Raw genomic sequence first — 10,000 nt, 5'->3', positions numbered from 1 at the left:
CTATAATACATGTAAATGATTGTAATAAATAGAGCGGTAAAACACGTCTTTCTAAAAGCCAGCATATTATATAAATAGTGAAGAAAAGGCAAAAGCTTACAGCACCTGGTATTCCCAGGCGGTCTCCCATCCAAGTACTAACCAGGCCCGACGCTGCTTAGCTTCCGAGATCAGACGAGATCGGGCGCTCTCAGCGCGGTATGGCCATAAGCGAGCGCTGCTCCAAAAAGTGGGCTATTTAAAGATCAGCCTCCGTAAAAGCCAGCATATTATATAAATAGTGAAGAAAAGGCAAAAGCTTACAGCACCTGGTATTCCCAGGCGGTCTCCCATAAAAGTGTAACAATCGGCCTTATCAGCCGAGTTACAAGACTAAAATGGGGTCAGATTTAACTGTGAGAGATGACTAGTGGTTAAAAGAATGAGACATAAAAGAAAATTGGTTTAAATAGATTTGGTGTATTTACAAGGTTCACATAAAAGACTTTAAAACAACACGATAAAACTAGGTAAACTCTGTTAAAAGAATACAGTTCATTTGTCCATACCCTAAAAACAGGTAAACTCTGTTAAAAGAATACAGTTCATTTGTCCATACCCTAAAAACAGTCCAAGAACCCCAGTGTGTTGATAAGTCCAATGTGAGTGTCCACCAGTGTATATACAATCCACAGAAAGTGTAATCCAAAGTTTGCAGGTGGTGAATGGAAAGGTGAGCTCTAAAATTAGCAACTCCTCAATCCAACAGTTTGGTGACTGTCCTTTGTTTGTCATGCTGCTCTCTTATACAGTTGTACTTCCTGCTTCCTGTCATGTGTCTAGTCACATGACAGGCCAACCATCCATTTATTAAAGACACATACACTTAAAATGTTAAGAGTAATAAAATGGCCTAAAAAACATGTAAAACATTTAAAACTCTATAATACATGTAAATGATTGTAATAAATAGAGCGGTAAAACACGTCTTTCTAAAAGCCAGCATATTATATAAATAGTGAAGAAAAGGCAAAAGCTTACAGCACCTGGTATTCCCAGGCGGTCTCCCATCCAAGTACTAACCAGGCCCGACGCTGCTTAGCTTCCGAGATCAGACGAGATCGGGCGTTCTCAGCGCGGTATGGCCATAAGCGAGGGCTGCTCCAAAAAGTGGGCTATTTAAAGATCAGCCTCCGTAAAAGCCAGCATATTATATAAATAGTGAAGAAAAGGCAAAAGCTTACAGCACCTGGTATTCCCAGGCGGTCTCCCATCCAAGTACTAACCAGGCCCGACGCTGCTTAGCTTCCGAGATCAGACGAGATCGGGCGCTCTCAGCGCGGTATGGCCATAAGCGAGGGCTGCTCCAAAAAGTGGGCTATTTAAAGATCAGCCTCCGTAAAAGCCAGCATATTATATAAATAGTGAAGAAAAGGCAAAAGCTTACAGCACCTGGTATTCCCAGGCGGTCTCCCATAAAAGTGTAACAATCGGCCTTATCAGCCGAGTTACAAGACTAAAATGGGGTCAGATTTAACTGTGAGAGATGACTAGTGGTTAAAAGAATGAGACATAAAAGAAAATTGGTTTAAATAGATTTGGTGTATTTACAAGGTTCACATAAAAGACTTTAAAACAACACGATAAAACTAGGTAAACTCTGTTAAAAGAATACAGTTCATTTGTCCATACCCTAAAAACAGGTAAACTCTGTTAAAAGAATACAGTTCATTTGTCCATACCCTAAAAACAGTCCAAGAACCCCAGTGTGTTGATAAGTCCAATGTGAGTGTCCACCAGTGTATATACAATCCACAGAAAGTGTAATCCAAAGTTTGCAGGTGGTGAATGGAAAGGTGAGCTCTAAAATTAGCAACTCCTCAATCCAACAGTTTGGTGACTGTCCTTTGTTTGTCATGCTGCTCTCTTATACAGTTGTACTTCCTGCTTCCTGTCATGTGTCTAGTCACATGACAGGCCAACCATCCATTTATTAAAGACACATACACTTAAAATGTTAGGAGTAATAAAATGGCCTAAAAAACATGTAAAACACTTAAAACTCTATAATACATGTAAATGATTGTAATAAATAGAGCGGTAAAACACGTCTTTCTAAAAGCCAGCATATTATATAAATAGTGAAGAAAAGGCAAAAGCTTACAGCACCTGGTATTCCCAGGCGGTCTCCCATCCAAGTACTAACCAGGCCCGACGCTGCTTAGCTTCCGAGATCAGACGAGATCGGGCGCTCTCAGCACGGTATGGCCATAAGCAAGGGCTGCTCCAAAAAGTGGGCTATTTAAAGATCAGCCTCCGTAAAAGCCAGCATATTATATAAATAGTGAAGAAAAGGCAAAAGCTTACAGCACCTGGTATTCCCAGGCGGTCTCCCATAAAAGTGTAACAATCGGCCTTATCAGCCGAGTTACAAGACTAAAATGGGGTCAGATTTAACTGTGAGAGATGACTAGTGGTTAAAAGAATGAGACATAAAAGAAAATTGGTTTAAATAGATTTGGTGTATTTACAAGGTTCACATAAAAGACTTTAAAACAACACGATAAAACTAGGTAAACTCTGTTAAAAGAATACAGTTCATTTGTCCATACCCTTAAAACAGGTAAACTCTGTTAAAAGAATACAGTTCATTTGTCCATACCCTAAAAACAGTCCAAGAACCCCAGTGTGTTGATAAGTCCAATGTGAGTGTCCACCAGTGTATATACAATCCACAGAAAGTGTAATCCAAAGTTTGCAGGTGGTGAATGGAAAGGTGAGCTCTAAAATTAGCAACTCCTCAATCCAACAGTTTGGTGACTGTCCTTTGTTTGTCATGCTGCTCTCTTATACAGTTGTACTTCCTGCTTCCTGTCATGTGTCTAGTCACATGACAGGCCAACCATCCATTTATTAAAGACACATACACTTAAAATGTTAAGAGTAATAAAATGGCCTAAAAAACATGTAAAACACTTAAAACTCTATAATACATGTAAATGATTGTAATAAATAGAGCGTTAAAACACGTCTTTCTAAAAGCCAGCATATTATATAAATAGTGAAGAAAAGGCAAAAGCTTACAGCACCTGGTATTCCCAGGCGGTCTCCCATCCAAGTACTAACCAGGCCCGACGCTGCTTAGCTTCCGAGATCAGACGAGATCGGGCGCTCTTAGCGCGGTATGGCCATAAGCGAGGGCTGCTCCAAAAAGTGGGCTATTTAAAGATCAGCCTCCGTAAAAGCCAGCATATTATATAAATAGTGAAGAAAAGGCAAACGCTTACAGCACCTGGTATTCCCAGGCGGTCTCCCATCCAAGTACTAACCAGGCCCGACGCTGCTTAGCTTCCGAGATCAGACGAGATCGGGCGCTCTCAGCGCGGTATGGCCATAAGCGAGGGCTGCTCCAAAGAGTGGGCTATTTAAAGATCAGCCTCCGTAAAAGCCAGCATATTATATAAATAGTGAAGAAAAGGCAAAAGCTTACAGCACCTGGTATTCCCAGGCGGTCTCCCATAAAAGTGTAACAATCGGCCTTATCAGCCGAGTTACAAGACTAAAATGGGGTCAGATTTAACTGTGAGAGATGACTAGTGGTTAAAAGAATGAGACATAAAAGAAAATTGGTTTAAATAGATTTGGTGTATTTACAAGGTTCACATAAAAGACTTTAAAACAACACGATAAAACTAGGTAAACTCTGTTAAAAGAATACAGTTCATTTGTCCATACCCTAAAAACAGGTAAACTCTGTTAAAAGAATACAGTTCATTTGTCCATACCCTAAAAACAGTCCAAGAACCCCAGTGTGTTGATAAGTCCAATGTGAGTGTCCACCAGTGTATATACAATCCACAGAAAGTGTAATCCAAAGTTTGCAGGTGGTGAATGGAAAGGTGAGCTCTAAAATTAGCAACTCCTCAATCCAACAGTTTGGTGACTGTCCTTTGTTTGTCATGCTGCTCTCTTATACAGTTGTACTTCCTGCTTCCTGTCATGTGTCTAGTCACATGACAGGCCAACCATCCATTTATTAAAGACACATACACTTAAAATGTTAAGAGTAATAAAATGGCCTAAAAAACATGTAAAACACTCTATAATACATGTAAATGATTGTAATAAATAGAGCGGTAAAACACGTCTTTCTAAAAGCCAGCATATTATATAAATAGTGAAGAAAAGGCAAAAGCTTACAGCACCTGGTATTCCCAGGCGGTCTCCCATCCAAGTACTAACCAGGCCCGACGCTGCGTAGCTTCCGAGATCAGACGAGATCGGGCGCTCTTTTTTTTTTTTTTTTTTTTTATTTATTTAAAAAAACATATTACATCACAAAAAGTACAAAATACATTTCACATTTTTTACATATGCAGATATGTACATTAATTCATTCATATTTCTGCCATTTCCATTGCAAACTATTTTCTGAATACTCTACCAATGTGTTTCCTTTTACAAACGTTTCAATAAAATCATCCTCTCTGTCACTCATTAGAAAATATTTCCATATTAAATTCACAGAGTTTTCCATTTTGTTTTTAAACAAAACCCATACATCAACTTTCCTTTTTTCATATTTTGATACATTTCTTCTTAGCCATATTACATTCTTTGCAATTGTTGTCAATAAAGTAAAGACATTCACATTACAACCTTTACCATTGTACCCAAATAAAACCATTTTTTCCCAAGCATTTTGTGTCATATTCTCATTATATTTTTCTTTCAGCATGGATTTTACAATTTTTTTCATTCTTCCCATAAAATCATCCAATTCTTCACAATAAAAAAATAGATGTAATAGACCTTCATCACTTTTCATGCATACCTTACACCTTGCATCTTTTTCTATCCCAATTTTACACAACCTCATTTCTGTTAAAATACCATTATGTCTTAATAAGAAATTAAAATCTTCTAAAATTGGATCCATATATTTCATTCCCACATTTTTCCAAATATCTATTTCATCTACATCATATCTTTCTTTCCAATAGCTGTTTGCCACAGGTTTAGCAAAAGCCCTTTCCCTAAAAACCAAATAAAAATCTTTTACTTTACATTCAAAAAAACACTTATTTTCACCATTTGTCTTTTTTAAATATAGCTCAGGCATGCCTTCATTCTCATCCTTTTCATTTTTTTCAATCCTTTCCACCCATCCTGTTGGTATTGCTTTCTTTAATTCATCGAACTGTTTTATCAGTGTTCCTTTTGTCACATTCCTTTCTATTTCAAAAATTGCATCCATAATTGCTTGTACTGGAAGATAACCATTTATTACTTCATATAAAATGTCTTTGACTTGTCTTACTCCTCCATCCCACCATTTCTTATAGTAAATTACATTCCCTTCATTTGTAACATTCGAGTTTAAAAACAGAGGTTGTTCTAACAGTTGCATTCTTCCTTTTGGTAAAATTAATACTTTATCTAAGAAAGATGACCAGGTTTCTAAAACTTCTTTATAAAAATTTGGTAGACCCATTAACATATATTTTTTTGTCTTCATCCACAGTGCGTTCCATCCCATGCTAAAATTACTAAATTTCTTTAAAAAATATTCCATTACATTTTTCCACATTGCCTTTCTCTTAACATCCATAAACCTTTTCACCAATTTAACTCTTAATGTTTTCATTCTTAACATTGGATCTAATAGCCCTAGTCCTCCTACATCAGTTCCACCAATAAGCGTATCATATGCAATTTTTGCTCTTCCCTTTCCCCATAAAAAATTTAAAACACTTTCTTTTATTCTTTTAAAAAACTCATAAGGCAATGGAGTTACACTCAGCACATACCAAATCTTAGAAAGCATTAAAGCATTTATCACTAATACCTTTCCCTTTAATGTTAAATTTCTTAATTTCCAAAATCTCAATCTTTGTTCCATTCCTTTTAATGCTCCCTCCCAATTAAAAACATCAGCTTTATTAAAATCCATACCCATCCAAATTCCTAAAAGTTTTATATGTTCTCCTTCTTCTTTAAAATGCATGTGCTGAGGTAATGTTTCCACATTCCCAATTCTCATACACAAGCTCTTTTCAATATTGACCTTAGCTCCAGACCCTTTACAATATTTCTCCACAATCCCCATTGCCTTAACAACACTTTGAATGTCTTCAACCAACAATGTTGTGTCATCTGCGTATTGGTAGATTGGCTCCTGTATATTACTTCCCTCTATTCTAATACCCTTTATCTCTGTATCTGCTTTTATTGCTAATCCCAAAGGTTCTGCTACTAGTGAATAAAGTAAAGCAGATAAAGGACATCCTTGCCTTATAGACCTTGTTAGTTGAAAACATTCTGATAAAAACCCATTGCATTTAATACACGTAAAAATATTAGAATAAAAGATCATAATCCACTTTCTAAAATTTTTCCCAAATCCAAATTCTTTGATAACATTTAGTAAATATCCATGCTCCACTCTATCAAAGGCTTTTTCTAAATCCAAACTTATTAAATATCCCTTCTTATTTTTTTCCTTCATATAAAACATTGTGTCTCTTATACTTTGAACAATATCTAGAATATCTTTATTTTGTATTCCATATGCCTGGGTAGTACTTATGATTTTAGGTAAAACTGTCCTTAATCTATTTGCTAACACCTTTGCTAAAATTTTGAAATCTGTATTTAGCATTGTTAAAGGCCTGTAATTCTTAAGATCATTAGGATTTCCTCTTTTTTTATAAATCATTTTAATCATTCCTATCTTCATTCTTTCACTTAACTCCTCTTTTTTAAAAATCTCATCATATACTTCTTTTAAAATTGGGACTAATATTTCTCTAAAATTCTTATAAAACTCGTTTGTTAACCCATCTATACCTGGGCTCTTTCCCAACGTTAACTGCTTTATTGCTGTGTCAATTTCCTCTTCTGTTATCTCATCATCACATAAAACCTTATCTTCCGTAGAGACCTTTACTTTTATTTGATTTAAAAAGAAATCTTCTTCTATTTTATCAACCCCTTGTCTCTTAAACATGTCTTCATAAAAATTCTTAATTACCAATAAAATCTCTTTTGTTCCTTGCTTTATGTCTCCATTTTTATCTAACACCTCCTTCATTAAATCTGCTCTTTGTCTATTTTTTTCTAAATCAAAAAAAAATTTTGTGCATCTTTCCCCCTCCACAACATATTTTGCTTTACTTCTAATGATCGCCCCCTTACATTTTTCATCTTCAATTTCCCTTAATTTTTCTCGTAAAATTAAGATTTTACCTATGTCTTCTTCATTTAGATTTTGCTCCTGTCTTTTTTCTTCTTTATCTATCTCTTTTCTTATCTCAGTTTCCTTTCTGATGTTAGCTTTTTTTAACAATTTACAAAATTGTATTGATAAACTCTTTATATCCAATTTCACGTTATCCCACCATATTCTTTTCTCTTCTGCGTAAATCTTATTTAATTTACTAACTTCTAATAGTTGTTTAATTCTTTCTTTGTAAGATTCTTCTTTTAAAATTGTTGCATTTAAGACCCACACCCCTGATCCTCTCTCCACTCTTACACAATCTAAAGTCATACATAAAAGAAAATGATCACTATACCCTACTTCCTTATAAAATACATTTTGGATATTTCCCTCCATTTCCTCCTTACATAAAACGTAATCAATTCTACTTTGTTTTATCTTATTCATTACCACTTGCACTCTTGAAAATTTTCTCTTTTTCCTATTTCTTTCCCGCCATATATCTATTAGATTACATTCCTTCATTATTTTCACCAATTCCTCTCTCCCTTTGTCTGTCTTAAAAACCATTTCACTTGCCAAATCCAATTCTGTAAAGACAGTATTGAAATCACCCATTAAAATAACATTCTGCCATGTTTTTAAATTAATATTCACTTTTTTAAAAAAATCTACTTTTCCCTTTTCTTCATTTGGTGCATGAATATTATAGATAATAAAAAACTCTTTTCCTTTTTCTATTTTCACCGCCATACTTTTTCCCACTCCATCATCCAATATTACTTGTTCTTTTTCACATACTCCTCTTTTAATTAGAACTGCAACCCCACAACCTACTTTATCATTTCCATTATTAAAATATATATTTCCATCCCATTTTGTTTCAAACCTTTTAACACTTTCATTTTTCCAATTTGTTTCCTGCAACACAATGACATCGGTATTTTTACATAAAACCTTCATCTTTTCAAATTTCTCCATATTCAGCAAACCCCTAGCATTCCATGACACAATTTTTAAAAACATAAAAAAACATACATTGAAAAATAAATCACAAAAACCAAACATTTTTTTTCTATTCTCCCTCCTCCTCCTCCATTAATGCTTGAAATCTATTTTCCCATAAAGTTTTTTCTTTACTCTGTTCTTTTTTTTTCTCAAGTCTCTTCTTCTTAGCAACTTCTAGATTTGGTATTACCTTAGTGATCCGTCTTCTTATAGTCTCTCTTCTATCCATTCTGAAGTCCATTTTCTCCCCTTCTTTCTTCTCCTCAGTTCTCTCTTTCTTTTCTTCCTCGTTACCTTTTGCATGTTGTTCCTCCATTTCTTCCAGTGCTCCTTGTGATATATTCAGTGGTGTCCATATTCCTTCGTCCATTGCTGCTTCTTGTCCATCCTCTTCCATCTCCTGATTCTTCTCATTGGTCTTTTTATTCCCTTCATTTTCTTTTGCAGTCTCTCCAGCATTTCCAAGTTCCGTCTCTTCCACCATTTGCCCACCCACATCTTCCAAATCTGTATTTTGCGTTCCATCCAAATCTGCTATCCAACACTCACATCTTGCCATCACTTTTCTGCACTCCGGGCACTTCACCGCATCACAGTCCCTTGCGAAATGCCCCTGTTCATCGCACTGATAGCACTTGAACTCTGGGCAGTTTTTGAACACGTGTCCAGGATTCATGCACAATCGACAGGTTTTAACCTGCCGATCATGCATAATCCGGAAGTACTGCGATCCTTCCTCCGTGTCAAATTTTGTGCTGTATGGCAAGGATATGACTTCTTTTGGGAATTTCACCCTTAGGTACCTTGTACCGTCTGCTATATCGGTGCCCAGATACATTCTTCTTTTGATTTCAGATGCAGGTGTCACTCCCCAATTATGTAATTTTTCCAAAATATCAGAATCAGCAATGTAGGCGGGCAAATGTATGAAAGAAACAACATACTCTCTTGTTTGTAATTTCCTTATCTCACACAGTTTTCCTTTTATCATCAAAAAATCCTCCAAGTCCTCGCATACATCCGTATTCGTCAGTGTGATTTCATACTCCTTTCCATGTCTGGGTCTCACTGCCAGTATCTTCCCCCCTCCAACTTTTCCGTTCACTGCTTTAATTATATCTTCAGCCCTCGCATCTCTCAGTTCTGTCAAATCCACTATCACTGTAGCCTCTTTCGAGTAAATCCTCTTATTATAATCCATACGTAGATGTCCAACTTGTTGTCCTTTATCCATTCCTTTGTTCAGTAACTCTCGTCTTTCTCCTGTCATATCCGTACCGTTAGCTGGTAATCCATCCATTGTAAAAAGTGCGTGAAGAGAAAAAAAAAAAAAACTACTCCCCAGACAGCAAACTGCTGCTGGGAAGTGTGAAAACTAACAAAAACTCACTCAAAAATAAAAAATCTTAATTAACAAAACCCACTAAACAAAACAAAAAATAAGGTGAGCCTCTCTCACCAACTGCTTCCTAATGCTGCCACGTCACTTCCTGAACTGCTCAGTAGCGCCCTCAGGTGGCGGTATGGCCATAAGCGAGGGCTGCTCCAAAAAGTGGGCTATTTAAAGATCAGCCTCCGTAAAAGCCAGCATATTATATAAATAGTGAAGAAAAGGCAAAAGCTTACATCACCTGGTATTCCCAGGTGGTCTCCCATCCAAGTACTAACCAGACCCGACGCTGCTTAGCTTCCGAGATCAGACGAGATCGGGCGCTCTCAGCGCGGTATGGCCATAAGCGAGGGCTGCTCCAAAAAGTGGGCTATTTAAAGATCAGCCTCCGTAAAAGCCAG

At 36.4% G+C, this 10,000-nt stretch overlaps 7 non-coding genes across 7 annotated transcripts; all 7 read right to left on the bottom strand.

Moving 5' to 3' along the window:
• Positions 1 to 93: 93 nt before the first annotated feature.
• Positions 94 to 212, bottom strand: LOC141313561 (5S ribosomal RNA). The gene has a single exon (XR_012349633.1). It is a non-coding gene; the product is annotated as a 5S ribosomal RNA (ribosomal RNA).
• An 801-nt stretch (positions 213 to 1,013) lies between these two features.
• On the bottom strand, positions 1,014 to 1,132 carry LOC141313607 (5S ribosomal RNA). Its single transcript, XR_012349679.1, has one exon. It is a non-coding gene; the product is annotated as a 5S ribosomal RNA (ribosomal RNA).
• An 84-nt stretch (positions 1,133 to 1,216) lies between these two features.
• LOC141313560 (5S ribosomal RNA) lies at positions 1,217 to 1,335 on the bottom strand. The gene has a single exon (XR_012349631.1). It is a non-coding gene; the product is annotated as a 5S ribosomal RNA (ribosomal RNA).
• Positions 1,336 to 2,136: 801 nt separating this feature from the next.
• On the bottom strand, positions 2,137 to 2,255 carry LOC141313634 (5S ribosomal RNA). Its single transcript, XR_012349705.1, has one exon. It is a non-coding gene; the product is annotated as a 5S ribosomal RNA (ribosomal RNA).
• Positions 2,256 to 3,056: 801 nt separating this feature from the next.
• Positions 3,057 to 3,175, bottom strand: LOC141313697 (5S ribosomal RNA). Its single transcript, XR_012349769.1, has one exon. It is a non-coding gene; the product is annotated as a 5S ribosomal RNA (ribosomal RNA).
• An 84-nt stretch (positions 3,176 to 3,259) lies between these two features.
• Positions 3,260 to 3,378, bottom strand: LOC141313618 (5S ribosomal RNA). The gene has a single exon (XR_012349690.1). It is a non-coding gene; the product is annotated as a 5S ribosomal RNA (ribosomal RNA).
• Positions 3,379 to 9,828: 6,450 nt separating this feature from the next.
• LOC141313859 (5S ribosomal RNA) lies at positions 9,829 to 9,947 on the bottom strand. The gene has a single exon (XR_012349929.1). It is a non-coding gene; the product is annotated as a 5S ribosomal RNA (ribosomal RNA).
• Between the last annotated feature and the right edge of the window lie 53 nt (positions 9,948 to 10,000).

The sequence above is a fragment of the Garra rufa genome, unplaced genomic scaffold, assembly GCF_049309525.1.
Source record: "Garra rufa unplaced genomic scaffold, GarRuf1.0 hap1_unplaced_007, whole genome shotgun sequence".
Classification (NCBI taxonomy): Eukaryota; Metazoa; Chordata; class Actinopteri; order Cypriniformes; family Cyprinidae; genus Garra; species Garra rufa.
This window is presented reverse-complemented; position numbering and strand designations above follow the sequence as displayed.